Genomic DNA, 15573 nt, shown 5'->3' on the forward strand with positions numbered 1-15573 from the left:
CCAGGCGTCTTCGTGGCTCTGTCGTGTCTCCAGGACGTCCTTTTATTTGGATCTGGAACAGGACCTTCGTCGCATGGCTCCATTTTTTTTTTTAATGTCCTCCTAATCTTTTTCATCTTTCTGCTGCAGATTAATCAAATAAAGCCAAATAACCACAGCGCTGATCGGGGTGAAAATCAGGGTAGAATGTGAGAGAAAGCAGCCGTCCTTAAAAAGTGTGAATGCAGCTGATTAAAAACACACCAGAAAGTGGTTTGTAATGGTGCTAATGTGCGTCGAGGAAGAGATGAGTCAAAATCTTAAAATAAATAACAGACTAGATGCTTAATTCGGAGCAATAAATCTCTTCTGTGGCACTTTTTGGGATTTCTTCTGCTTGTACATGTACACATTTGCTCTAATGATCCCTGCAGGGAAATGGGGAAACTGGTGTCCTATATGCAGTCGCTGTGGCGATGCATTAAAGCATAATTAGTGAGCAGCTGAGGGATCCGGTGTCCTGGTACATGTTCCAGTGCTGACTTGCATGCGTCTGGTTGCCCTCTTTCAACTGCGGCTTTATTCCGCTCCAGCTGCTCCTGTTCTGTACGTTTTAAGTCAACATACAGTAATGTGAAAAGCGTGTACACAGCCGGCGAGATGCGCGACGCAATGTCCCGTTTAGCGCTTCTTTACAGCAAACGCTACTTAAGACGCAGAGTGCTCACGTCTCTGAACGCTGCTCACAGGAATTACAAGTGATTTTTAGTGACGGCTGGACAAAAAACCCACAAACTTTTCATTTGTTATGCCGTCTTAAATCATCCGGTTCTTTCTGCTCAACCATCTCTGATTTGCAAGAAACTTTTTTTTATCGTAAACTCTGGATGTTTAACCCTGTAAAACCTGCCACTGAGATTGAAAAGCTTGTTTGCTTTAAAGAAATTACACCAATTATCAGAAGAAGAAACTGTACAAACAGAATTTTTTCCAGTCCTTGAACTACTCATCTATGATTCTTCAGAAAAGTTAACCAAAACTTCGTTTGAAATCATGATGCACAATCAAAACCACTTTATTTTACATGTTTTACTTTTAAAAATTGCAAAAAAATAAACTGTTTGTACCAGAAAAACAAAAAATTCTGCACTTATTGACACTGAGAAGCCATTAATGACTCAACTGTGATTTGATGAAAATTGAGACTTTTTGGCTGAACTGCAGGTAGTGTTTACATGTAACAGATGGAACACAAGTATGGAAATGAATTAAACATCGAAGCTTGAAATTTTAATAGTATGTACAGTGACGGTCTTTCCAGTATGAGCGACACGTGTGGGGACTTGGAAAGATGTTGTGTATGCTGATTTTCTTCCAATTTTCTGAGTGTCATACTGCCCAGAAGACATTTCTGAGTTCAGTCTCCTTCTATTCATGCTTCCATAGAGGTACAGGACTTTATATTGTAGTCAAAAACAAGCCCATAGTGAGTAATAATGTGACCAGAGCAACAAAAAGAAGCCAGAAACAGCTTGGAATTCACAGGGTTAATATTAACTCATCACTAGTGAGGCAGTGAAGGCAGCATGAATAACTGAAACCCAATCAGACTGAATTTCAGGTCAGAGGGTTTAAACGTGTTCCAGCTTAACGCAACTTTAGGGATGGTTTGATTGTGTACAAAAACGATGCAGAGCTCTGAGTGTTGAACCTTCCTAAGTCAAAGTGGAGTTTGCAACTTTACAGATATCCCCTCCTCAAACTGGCATTAAATCTTTCTCTATACAGTGAATGAAGCATCTACGGGCCCCTAGACTTTCTGTAGCACATGTTCTGATCCAGAAGAGGTAATGGAAAGCTGCAGCTCCTGTGATATTCTCCTGCCGGCTCAGATGACCTCTTGAGTGTTGACTTTGTGTCCGAACTCGATCTCTCTGTGCTCCAGAAGTATTCCCTGCTCTCCTCGTCTGATGACGAAGACCCCACCGAGGACAAATCCTTCCCCCAGAACGTTTCCCGAGAAGCCGTTCTTAAAGACCCTCAGGCCATTCATCCAAACCCCGACACACAGGAACTCCAGCAGACCCATCTTCTCCTCACACTTCTCGTAAAGCTGCCTCTTCTCTTCCAAGAAGATCTCCCCCTTGAAGAACGGTTTGACGTTGTGGACCTCTGTGCCAACGTTGTCCTTCACCCACAGCGTTAAGAAGAACCCATCCAGCTGATGTGAGGGAAAAACCTTCAGTCCTGCCCAACATCTTTGACTTCAAACCCTCACTCAGCAAAGAGAGAAGACAGTAGGCTGGAGGTGAATACATGCTGGTGTGTATAGGTGGTACATTGCTTGGAGGGAGGTTTTCTTTAGCCAAAGTTGCTGAATAAAATGAAAATGTTAGCGCGCAATCAAAAAAACCAAGCATTCCTAGAAATGTAAAGCAATGCACAATGATCACACGGTGTATGAGCATCACTGCGCTAATGATTCCTTCCAAAGACACTCCTGCATTCCTGACGGCTCCCAGCACAAACACCTACAAGGGAGAAAATAAACTTGAAAAGAGCTCAAACTGGCTGCAGCAGCTCGTTGGTAGAAACTTTCCCTTACGGAGGCAATATGTGGAGCGAGTTTTTTTTTTTTTCTACCCGTGGAATGATGGAGCGGCGAGGCATTTTGAGTGTTTTCCATTAGTCTGAGAAATACTCAAGAGACATAATGTACCAGTTGAACACCTCCCCTCGGAGTGTGCGAGACGGCCAGAGTGTATTGCAGTGTAAGTGTTTTGGAGGGTTGGCAGGGAGAGAAGTGGGTGAGAGTGGTGGAAAGAGGAAGATCAAGAGAGGGGAAGACACAGAAACGAGGCGGGGAGGAGGGCTGTAGCGTCAGAGAAATGGTCCGTCAGCAGCTCGGCTCAGAAAACATCCCGATGCGAGTGTGTTGGTTCAAAGCAACGACGGACTCCACGGGGGATCGAGCAGAAAGAGGCCTCCACGCAAAATACTCGCGTTTGATTCCCAACGCAAAGCCAACAGTTGTGTTCGACCAGCCGAGAGCGATCAGAGGCGGCAGAGCTTTTTATGCGACAAGATGCTTTATTTGTACACAATGCTGACAAGTTTCTAGCACATATACAGGTTGGAGGGCTTTTAAACAGGAGACTGACTCACCCAACATCAGAGAATCTACTTATCCACTCTTACAGATTATGAATCAATGACAGGATGAGAAATAAGAGTGGAAATTTTTACATTTTATCTTTCATAGTTTCTGAGATATTGTTGCCCAAACGGCCTCAAATTTCAATGTGCGAAAAAATTTGTTGAAAGCGGACAATTTGTTTCATTAATTTTTTTATTTTCCTGGAAAATATTTGATGTATCAGGCTAAAATTTCACAAATATCTTTATGAATACCGATATTTTATTCCTGATGAAGTTTAGCCTTATCAGATGTGGTTGAGCAGAAGTTTGATGATTGGAGACGGACCCATTACAATCTTGTTGTCCAGTGTGTTGCACTTTATTTTCTGCTGCTTTTTGCTTTTGTTACTTTACAAAACTACTTGGTTAAGTTTAGGAAACCAAACTACTTGATTTATTTTAAGAAAAGATCATAGTTTGAGTTAAAATGCAAATGCTTAACCACAAAACTTTGTTTAAACCTCTAAAATCTTATAATTTTGCAGCTTTTTTTTTTTTTTTGAGAAACTAACACAGTTTAGAGGATGAATGAACAAAGCTGGAGTGATATTGGGATGATTATGGAGAAATCATGTCCCACATATCTGGAAAAAAATATGTTTGATAAAATAGAATAAATCGAAAAGTGGCTGTACAGTTTTTAGATGTATCAGAGCATGCCAAAGTACATGACTGCACCGTGAAAGTGAGCTTAAAGAGACTCAAAACTTGCATTATTTGTGTTTTTCTCACAGCTGATTTGTTAATGCATAGCAGTGCGGTTAGAAAGAGATGGAGGCTTTCACACAATGTGCTGCTTTATTTGTCTAAGTTCCCAGCAAAAAAAAAAAAAAAGGTGTAAATTACAAGGTGTGGTCTAGCTGGGATGCTCTGACATTTGACAGCCGATCCATAAAGTTGTGCACGTCTGAACACTGCAGAGCCTGTTTGGCAATGCGACAGCTCAGTCAGCGCAGCGATTTGCAAAGTAGGACCGTGGTTGTTGGATAACAGTGGCTCATCAAATAATTACTGTCTTTGGTGGAGAGTTGCATGTTGTTACCTAACAGGCTGCTCTTCCAAGAAACCAACACAACGTTGTGATTCATAGCACACGGTCTGATGCAGCCTGGCTGTTGGCCCGTTTCTTTGTTGCTTAAAGGTTCCAAATTTTTGATTTTGAATTTTTATATAGCAGCAAACGACTCTGTAAATGCAGTGAGGATTAAAATCACACTGACTTGTTCCGTGTTTTGGCGGCAGATCCGGTCAAACCTGCTTGTTATTACATGTTAGTGCACGTGAGTCCCTCCCGTTGAAATTGTCGGCCCTCCCTGCATTCATAAACAGGCTGAGAGTGACCTCCCATGATGCATTGCAAAAGTGAGAGCACAGTCAAAACAATCAGCTGATGCATGAATTGAAAAGCAGCATATTTTTTGCTATTTATCTTATTTATGTGCACTAATTTCATTACAGCACAATTTAAAGTTGAACTTAACCAGCATCTCCACTGCTGTTTGCTTTGGTTACTTTTTTGCACAATTTACTGTTATTTTATAGATCTTCTCTCTTTTGTTGAAGATAATAAATATTTAAAAAAGCAGTAAAAAAACATTAATTTACATTTTGACTGTAAACAACAACAAATAAAAACAAAACAAATAAAACAGACCAAATCATTAAATGATATTCAATGATGTGTACTTTTACAAATAATCATTTGTTCTTCCACGGTGCATGTCTCTAAAAGGACAATTTTACTGTATTTAAATCCACTAAATATTGATTTTTTTATGAGTATTTTTCATTGTTTTCACTATTTGTAGAATTTTAGAATGCAACAATATTCCACATTTTTTTAAATGTATGTTTTTTTTTATCCTGTTAGGAAGAGCTCACCTCATAACCAGCACCAAGAGGATAAAGAAATGGTCCTTAATTCTTCTGGCATGGACGCATTGTCTTCAAATGGAGCGCCAAAAGACGACAAAGTTACAGTAAGTTATTGTGATGAACTTTTAAGAGCATTAACTTTTGTCACAACTTTGAGGTTTTGAGTTGTTTCCACCGGCAAAGTCATGAATGTACAGCAGCTATCTGTTCATATGGAGCGTTTTCAGCAAGATGGTGAATATGGTCCCATGATAGGAGTCATCTGATGTGTCATTTGGGTTTTTATGTCTACTCAAAATGTACGAAAAGAGGTTACATGGTCTGCAGTTTGAACACTGGTGTTAGTTTTGCTCTAACAGCAGCCTGACAGAAATAAAGAGCAGCACTAGTTTAGTATTTATATATGGAGACATCGACTGTCTAGATATCTGCTCTAGGAGCTGGAAGAACTGCTGACAAATGACAAAGAAAGGGGAAAATGTTCTTACTTTCCAGTTTAGAGCTAACACTGTGAAGAGGCTGGTATTAGAGATGCAGCAACACCTTCCAAATCTGTATTTTTTCGATTTTCACTTGACAATTACCATCTTCGCTGCAAAAAAATCTCTTCTATCATCCAACCAATCATCTGTTTTTCGGTTTGTAGTAGATTATACGGACAAAACTACCAATTTCCTGCTTACCTCTTCAAAACATTGAAGCGAATCCGACATATTGTTCAACTTTAGATAAAAATGCACGTTTGGAATATATTTCAGATTGTTGTGGCTTGTTGGTTTTTACAAAAATCCCTGACAAATGTCATCTCCTGTACAGAGGAAAAAGCAGCAGGTTGTGGGTTTTGCAGGCAGCTGCCAGGCATGAATGCGCTGTAACTATCAATTTGAAGCGAGGTGTTTCTGCGGAGAGAATGCATGCTCAGCACACCTTTACGGGATTACAAAAGCGGAATAAAATGTGTCTCGATGTGACCGAGCTTCTATTAAATATGCTTCAGCTTCCGTCTTGTCTTGGGAACGTAAATGGACTTAAACGGGAAATCCCAAGTGGCTCCATGAATGTATAGTAGCTCTTATGTGATCTGTGATAAATGTGGCATCACTGCGGCTCCTAAATTCGTTTTTGATTTGATGGAAAGTGCTGCTGAGAGGTTCTGAGCGGCACTTTTTAGAGATCACTTGTCTGTCAACCAGCCGGGTCGTATTCTGACAGTTAGAGCCGGTGGCAGCGGCTCGTCTTCATTACAGTTCAGTGCTGTAGAGATTTACACAATGCCAAATTAAAACTGAATGCACCACACTTCTTATGGGAGGAAGTGTTCAATTATCAACCAGGCAGAGACACATTGAGCTATGAATTTCCCTGCTCTGATAACTTGTTTACTGCTGCATATGACTATAAAATCCTTTGAATCCTTTAATCCTCAAGGCCCCAGACCCTCGAGATCCCCTAAAATCCAATATTCTGTGCATATTAGATTCATTTTTCAGTATGGTTTTAGAATAGTAACTAAAATCAGACCTCTAGTATTATCACAGGCTATATATAAACAACGCGTAAATGCCTTAAGCTTGTATTCTTTCTAACAGCCAGAAGGGGGCGACTCTTTTGTTTGCAAAATTGTATAGAAGTCTGAGAAAATGACTCTCCTTTTCAGCTGATTTGCCACCTCTGCAAATGTTTTTCTCACAGGTTTATGGTCTCAATTGTTAGTTTCAAGACTTTTTAGACACAGCGTAGTGTTTATTTTGTGAATTATGGTACTGTTTTGAATGAAATTAATAAATGTTCCTCTGTACCCCTATGGAGATATTCCATTAAAAATCAGGTGTTTCCAGCTAGAATAGTCATTTACCACATTAACAATGTCTAGACTGGATTTATGATTCATTTAATGTCATCTTCATTTAAAAACATTTCTGAGTAACCCCAAACTTTTGAACAGTTGTGTTGTTTATGCATAAATTAAACAACCACAACTACATGTAGCAAACGTCACATATTGCCTACCTTTAATGACTTATGAACCTGTTCCATATTGGACGTTGTGGAGCAGCTTGTGATGTGGCTGTTTATCTTAGACGGTGCAACAAATATTTCCTTGCATCTAATTAATAAATTCTGACATTGTTTACCAATTAAGACCGTCCTTGAGTTTCGTGCAGTTTAGTAGATCTTTTTTTAGTCAAGCTAGTTTGTTGTGACTAAACTTTTTGATTCTGTGACTTTTCTGGTGGCTGTACTGTTATTTCTTTCTCACTTGTGTCCAGTAGAAAAGGTGATCCCCCCACCCCCCCCACCCCGGTATGGTGTCCAGTTGGATTAGTGATGGTGGGAGTATGAAAAGATTCAATAAAGTGTATGTAAGATGAGCAATGATGGCCTTTTATCAGTTAGAGGAACAGAAACTGCTGCTGTGGAAGCAGCCGTGCAGCGCCTCCTGCTCCCGAGGTGTTCAGTCATGAAGGTCGTTGCAGTAATGGAAAAGGTTTGTTCGGCTCCATCCGCCTGCTGCTCTACATGACTGGAAGATCGGCCAGCAGAGGGGCCGAGCCGGGACAGATGGGAGCACGAGGCCGGCTGAACTTTAAGACTCTCGCTGCCTCTGGCAACGTCAGCTCTGCCTCGCTTCAACTTTATTCTTTATATCCTTCTCCTTCGTGCTTCTGTTTATTTCCCTTTCATCTCTCTCAGGCATCTTTTCAGCTGATTAGCATCTTGCGGCTTTCTGCATTGTAAAATACTCAGCTTTATGCATGTGCTGTAGTGTGTTTTTGTGGATGGATGTGGATAATCGTTCCCTAAGACACTGTTTACTGCACTATCATGGCAGTTCCAGCATTTTTACACCAACGCTGCCAATGCATGCGCATGACATGTGCATTGTTTTATTTTTTTAGGCTGTAGTTCCTCCTCTGAACTAATTTATGTGGAACAAGTTTTCCTGGTTGCTTTATGTGTGTTTTTGTCCATAATAACTATTATAGTCGTAGCTGTAGCATCTTTAGTTGCCATAGTTGTTCTTTGGCTTCGCAAACCAGTCATAGCTGAGTGAAATAAAACATATTGCTGCCAGTGAAGTAGCACAGTAAGCAGATTTAACTCTGGAACACTGCAGAATACAGAGATTTACTTGGTCATCGTATGTTTAACCCTGTGAATCTCTGAAAGTCATGTCATTCTTTTAAAAAAATCACATAAATTATGCTGATAAAGTTTTTAAAAATAGACACAAAAAGTCACTTTTGCGTTCTCTCTACTTCTTTTCATGGTTGTGATGCCTCCATTAAGGGTGCTGGACTTTATATTGCTGTGACAAATTAACCCAAATTACGGAAAACTGTCAGGAACAAACCAACAAAAAAAAAAACCTGAAACTGTTTAGAGTTCAGAGGGATAATCAAAATTGCGTGAACTTGTCTTGCAAGTGCGTGAATTTAACGTACATTTGTTTGTGTAAAAGTCCTACACAGAGAAAAAGCTGCTCCTCAGTGGCATGAAATATAAACGGAGATAAACTTATTCTGCCTGCTTAGCTTGTCTCTAATGGTAAAAGCTACAGTAATGCATGACTATTTGAAAATACTTGTACGCCTGCAAAGCAATAACCCAAACAGTATTTAGTAGGAGTTAATTTGACAGTCAGGAGTCTTCAATCTCCACACAGCGTGCTCAGGCATCTGTACTCGGCAGCTCGCTGAATCCTAATGAGTGCATTTCTACCAGTAGCGGCGAAAACAATGGCCGCCGAGCTATTCATTTGAACCTGCAACAGCAGCTCTGCTTCGCTCCTCCGATCACTTTACACATGAATATTCCTCATTGCAGATTAGTGTCTCTAATCAGCATTCCATCTGAGACGTGCCGCTGTGACCGTGATTCATCCACACACCCACCTTCAGGCAGAAAAAAAAGAGGATTCAGATATCTCAAATCGATGCGAAATACTTTGGGATGAAAAGAAAATCGTCTCTCGCTGTAATGAGCCGCGTGCTCAGATGCAACAAGAGCCACAATTGTTGTGCGTGGGCGTTTGTGTTTGCGATGATCGGCCTGCTTTTGGTGGGGGCTGTCCTCATGAATATTGCTGAAAAGGAAATCTATAGCACAGTGGTAAATAGTAAAACATTAATAAGCACTCAGAGATTCACATACGCCGTTATGAGCGCTGGGTGCAGGACTTTAACATAATGGAAATGATGAAAGTGGAGCGGCAGCGCATCACACACGGCCTCGTGGTTTCCATCGTTAGCGCCGGATGGAGAAATTCAGAGAGTGAGCTTTTTTACTCATTAGAGACAACGTTATCTAGTGCTGCTTCACATGTTTATGTTGGTCAATGAGGTCAGCATTTGTGGAGGACCAGAGTTGAGGCGAAAAGCCCCAAAAACAGACAAAACTGAAGATAGTACTCAACCGGCATTGCAGACTTCCAGACAGATTTTCGTTTTTATATGACGTTTGTTTACTCCCATTGCTTGGTGAATCTCTCTCAGTAGTTTCCACAACAGCCCCAGAATGACAGATTTAAGCCACTGTGTCACATTTTGTGCTTCTTTTTGACAAATTTAAGGAAGTCTCACCTCTTCCTGGACTGTCTCTTTCCAATTTTCAGCTCAAAATACTGCATAGATGGTAAATTTCACAATGAGTTCTGGTTTTAGTTCTGTTCTAAAAGGGCTGTGTCAGTGTCTGTAGCTTTAAATGCAGCTGAGTTGCTGCTGTCCCCGCCCCCTTCAGGAAGAAGACTCTCTATGCATTTGCAAAGAAAACCAGTTGACCGCACAGCAGTCGAGATCAGGGACTTTCCATAACCTCTAACTCTTGCTCTGAGTGATTATTTTAAATGGAAGTAACACTGAAATAACAGCATAGCCATTGTTTTAAAGTATTGTGTTCGATGAGTTTGTCAGTTGACTTTTTCAGTAGTTTAACGGTGTAGAGCAGCACCTTTAGCAATTAACTTGTAACCTTAATAGGTGTTTAAGTCAATATTTCAAACTTGTTCTGCTGTCTGAAAGTAGCAGCAGAAAAATTTGTGAAGAGAAACGGCTTCATTGGGATTTTGGAGTGCAGTATAGTGAGCACAGATAGCAGGAGAGAAGCTAACGGATGTAAACACAGCGTTTAGTTTGAACTGAAGTACTACATGTAAACACAGGAACTCACCCAGTCCTTGTTTATTGGTTCCAAAACAAAGTTTCCATCATCTGTGAATGTCCCTCAGTGCTAGTTTCCAGAGCTCTGACCTGTGGGCGTAGCATCAAAGCTAATGCTAAGGCTAGGCGCGTTAGCCACACAACGCACAAACACTAAACACTAAAGATTTTTCTTTAGTTGTGGTGACATTGCCATCAAAAATAGGAGTCCACTTGGTGTTCAGTTCCTCAGATGCTAGGGGTGCATGAAGACTCTTGTGTTCACTCTTGCAGGCAACAGCAGAACATTCAGGGAGTTTTGCTCGTAGCTGAGAGATTTTAGAGTTTTAGCAGAAGCTTCAACTGAAAGAAAATAAACCTGGTGGACTGTGAGGCAGCTGCTCAATGAATGGTTCACCTTGCAAGCCGAAAAGCCTGCAGGATATACATACACTACCGTTCAAAAGCTTGAAGTCACTTAGAAGCATCGTTATTTTTTGAAAGAAAAGCATTTATTTTTTAGTGAAGATAACATTAAATTAATCAGACATACAGTCTAGACATTGTTAATGTGGTAAATGACTATTCTAGCTAGAAACAGCTGATTTTTAATGGAATATCTCCATAGGGGTGCAGAGGAACATTTCCAGCAACCATCACTCCTGTGTTCTAATGCTACATTGTGTTAGCTAATGGTGTTGAAAGGCTCATTGATGATTAAACCCTTGTGCAGTTATGTTAGCACATGGATAGAAGTGTGTTTTGATGGAAAACATGAAATTGTCTGTGTGACCCCAAACTTTTGAACGATAGTGTGTGTGTATATATATATATATATATATATATATATATATATATATATACACACAAACACACACACACAAAGTTAAGCTTGATGACTGTTGGTGTCTCGGCTGGCGCGTTGTAGCTCAGTAAAGTTCTCCCTGACTTTTACAGCTGGGAATCTGTCTAGTTGTTGAAGGGGTTGAATAATGATAGAAGTAAACGTCTTCATATCTTAACAGCTTTTGCTTTACACCTCTGGGTTTACAACAACAACAGAACAGTGTAAAAATTGATTTTCCCTATATGGAACCTTTAAGTAAATGTTGACTCAGTTTTTTTTGCTATGCCACCAACATTGTAAAAACATATTCTATTATCGAGAACATTTGTAAAAAGGAGAGTATGGGTGTGGAGACGCTGACAAAGCCCGAGTGAAGAAGCACGTCAGCCCCATCAAATTTATGTCGGCAGCCTTGGAGCTCAGCTGGTGGAGAGAGAAAGATGGCTCAGTGACTCACTCTTTTTATAAACATCTTTCTTTACGCAGCTTGATGCTGAACCAAGTCAAACCTTTCAGCCTATAATGATAGTAATAATAATGATGCTAATAATCTTTATTTCTACATCACCTTCTAAAACTGGAATTAGAAGCAACAGTAAAGCCATAAAAAGCAATAAAACACAAAGAAGGTAAAAAAAACTTGAAAAAAAATGCGACAATACAGGTGGAAAAGACATAAAATATTAAAATAATGTTATTGTTCTTTTGTTCTTCAAGCTTAGACTGTGTCATTTTAACAGCTACTGATTTTCTCACCCCAGATATCCAGGTGCAGAATAAAGGATTAGATGCAGAGCAGAACCAGACAATGTAAAGATCCTAATCAGCATAATCTTAAATTGAATTCTTGTGGCAACATCTTGTGGTCAAATAGAACTAAAGGAAAAGAATAAATAACAAACCAAGAGATCAGTTCCAGTGGGATTCCCAATGATTTACCTTTATATTTGGCTTTTGTTTTCTCCCATAGTTTCCCCAACTTCCCTGCTTCATGACGAATTGAAATAACTTCCATATTTATCGAAACATCTAATTGTGCCCCTTATCAGCTAATTAAACAAAGTGTCACTTCTCCAGAAAGTGTTTTTTTCAGTTTTCCAGCTCAAAATACTGCAGTGCTGGTTCATTTCACCAACTCCTGGTTGTAGCTCTGCTCTAAATGGGTCCTTTCAGTGTCTGAAGCTTTGAATGGAGCTGGGCTGCTGCTGTCCACACCCCCTTCAGGAAGAAAACTCTCTCTGCAACAGAGCTGAGTAATATTAGTGAAGTTTAACTTTTTAGAAAACTTTCCATATCAAGCTCTTTGTTCAGTCCAAGTGGCAGATATGCAGATGCTTTCAAAATTGATCCTTGTTGCCTCTAGAAGTAGTACGGTGACTTCATACGATTTGCGACAGGAGAAGTTAAATTCTTTGTCCAGATCTGTGTGCATTTTAGCAAGTTAACAAGCCTACTCTTGCTACAAGAAATGCATCCCTTTATATTACTGTTCTGTCCTGAATTACATGTTGTCTTCATGTTAAAATTTTTCAACATATGAGGCTCATTTTGCCTTAATGTTACCAAACAGATCCACTGATAATTATCAGGGTTTTTAGACTGAACTGCAGGCAGTGTTTCCAAAGAGCAGAGAGGAGATTCCAAGAGAAACTGAGAGAAAAATAAAGCATAAAGTTTAATAAAATAAAAGCAGCACGGCTCAAAAACGGTGACCAGAGGAGCAAGTTGGTGGAAGTTACATTCAGCATGGTGAAACGTCTTTCTACAGCTGAGTGAGAAGTCCTTAGTGGGTGTAAAAATGGAAGTTTCATGTAGCGCAGTGGTGTTAAACACATTTTTGTTCAGCCCAATTTGATCTCAAGTGGGTCGGACCAGTAAAATCATAAATCATGACAACTCTACATTTTTCCCCTTATTTTAGTGCAAAACAGTACATTCTAGCAATGTTCACATTTAATTAACATTATGTTTTTACAAAACATTATGAACATCTTGCAATTTCTAAGGCAAAATAAGTGAAATTTCAACAGCTGTATTACAACTTACAGGTCACGGTGTCTACAAAGGCACAAAACATTGAGTCTCGGGTATCTGGAACAAAATAATAATGTTTTACAACTCGTCAAGATCTAGAAATCATTTTAAATTCTCATTCATTTCCACATCTGTGCAGTAATCCTGACACACCACACAAACTAAAGTGGCAACTCCTAAGGAAGAAGGTTAAGTTGTACCCCTGCATTGGAAATATAGAAAATCTATACATAAAAAATGCATAAAAGTTGTGGCAGTGCATCAACGATAGGGTTCCACCAAACCCAACTCTGCTGTACTGAAGCTGCTGACTCACATTATATCCCACAATGCTCAGTGCCTTTAAATATTTTAGCAGGAAATATTCATTTTCACCTTTGTAATTTTTGCACCTTCCAAAGTCCAAAACCAGAGGCTCCAATCCGGCCCGTCGGCATATGTTTGACACCGCTGTTGCAGAGTGACCATTCTTTAAGCGTTGGCAACACCTATAGACACTTGAAACTTGGAAAAATGCTGGGCTTGTTGATTCTCGTTGTATTTTTTTGTTTTATTTGAATGTGTTTTATGTCATTCCAGCTGATGACAGCAGTAACAGGATTCAGGTAAAACTCAGGTGTTGTTCGTCTTTGTTTTCTTGCAATTATGCATGGATAACAAGGAGAATTCAAGCATTCATGGACTATGGAATGACTTTTCAAATATGAAATTAGTGAATATTTTAAATTTTAGAGGCTCATGTGAGCAGCGACAGCCCTCCTCACTCCTGGCAGTCGTGTTAGCAGCCTGAGGAAGCATATATCAAACGCTACACAGTCTCACAGTGTAGTCACTGTAAATCCAAAGTGCTGGATGACAACAGCCAAATAAATTAAATTTCCCACTATCCAAATATTTTCAGCCTGCACCAAATACAACCGCACAGTCGCCCAACGCGAGCAATAAAACTGTGCATATTTGGTGCGGAAAGCCAGGTTTGGACCAAAGCGATGGCTCCGCTCAGCCCCTCAAAGAAAAGCAACATCAAGGGATTTTCAGCGGATCGGGGGAGCTAACATTGTTATTGGAGCGCCATGCCTGTTTGTCTCTGTAGTGAGCACGCATGAGTGGCCGTCACTGGTTCACCGCTCCTTAATGTCCTCAGTACCTGTGCAGACCTTTTCCCCCGATAGACGTCGAGAAAAGACGGAAGAACAGACTACAGATGGACAACAAAAACAGACTCGCGCACACACAAGCAGACGAGCGTTCAGCCGAGTTTACACACACAAGAGATGCAGGCGCAGACTAGAAAATGCAAATTATGTCCACATGCATGCGCTCAGACAGTCAAAGAGGGACAGATGGATCTGCACAAACACATACCAACCCTCAGCCAGCACACTGATGCACAGCAGGCAGTCGAGTTTAACACCAACAACAAAAAAATCTGCACAAAGTACAGATAATATCGCTTTTAATAAATGATAATAAAACAAACAGGAAATTAAATGAAAATTAAAATCAAACAGATAAGAGATTCTGATTCGGTGCAGCAGGTAACAGCTGCAAAATGGAGAACATAAGACTCAATAAATTTAGTGAAAAGATGAGGCTATTTTGAGGATTTTGTTGGAAGGTGCATCCAGCACAGTGAAACATCTTTCTACAGTTAATAGTAGCAGAGATTGTAGAGCTTGTAAATAGTAAAATATTTACAATTTTTTTTACAGTTTTGGTAATACTTGGGGGGGACTGATCAGCATTGTGTGAATTTTTTTTTGGCAAAGAGCACGCACAGAAAATTAAAATCAAAAAGACAAAAGAGGTTGTAGTCAGTGCAGCAGGTAACAGATGCAAAAAGGCAACAAAAATGTGTTTGATATTAAATGTATTATTAAGCTTGCAAATTGGAGTACATAAGTCTCAATAAGTTTTGTAAAACGATGGGTCTTTGTAGGATTTTTAAATTTTGTTGAAAGTTGCATTCAGCACGGTGAAACATGTTTCCAGACTTAATGTGCAGAGTAGGGTTATAACTTTTTGAACTTTTTTTTTCCAAAATTAAAGTCCTGCATCATGATTGGATGAACTTTTTGGTATAATAGAAGAAACCAAACTCCATTTTTAACACTCTTTTAAAAAAGTCCCCCCTGAAACAATAAGTACTTAATACACATTACAGCCAGTGACATGAAGTGCGAAACCATGCTAAGTTATCACAAGGGCCATTACAAGTCAGTATGACTGATAATGGATCAATGATAAGTTGTACTGCCATCGTAATATACTGGAGTATCAGTTTCTATTCTTGCTTTCACTTTATAAGCCATGTCATTGGCTGTAATGTGTATTAAGTACTTTTTTGTTTCAGGGGGACTTTTTTTAAAAGAGTGTTGAAAATGGAGTTTGAATTCTTCAATTCTACCAAAAAGTTCATCCAATCATGATGCAGGACTTTGATTTTGGAAAAAAAGTTCAAAAAGTTATAACCCTAGTGCAGAGTAGAGATTGTAAATCGTA

At 39.7% G+C, this 15573-nt stretch overlaps 1 pseudogene; it reads right to left on the minus strand.

Moving 5' to 3' along the window:
* Nucleotides 1-1789: 1789 nt before the first annotated feature.
* On the minus strand, nt 1790-2649 carry LOC110967000 (peroxiredoxin-like 2A; annotated as a pseudogene).
* Nucleotides 2650-15573: the final 12924 nt, after the last annotated feature.

This window comes from Acanthochromis polyacanthus, chromosome 1, assembly GCF_021347895.1.
Source record: "Acanthochromis polyacanthus isolate Apoly-LR-REF ecotype Palm Island chromosome 1, KAUST_Apoly_ChrSc, whole genome shotgun sequence".
NCBI lineage: Eukaryota > Metazoa > Chordata > Actinopteri > Pomacentridae > Acanthochromis > Acanthochromis polyacanthus.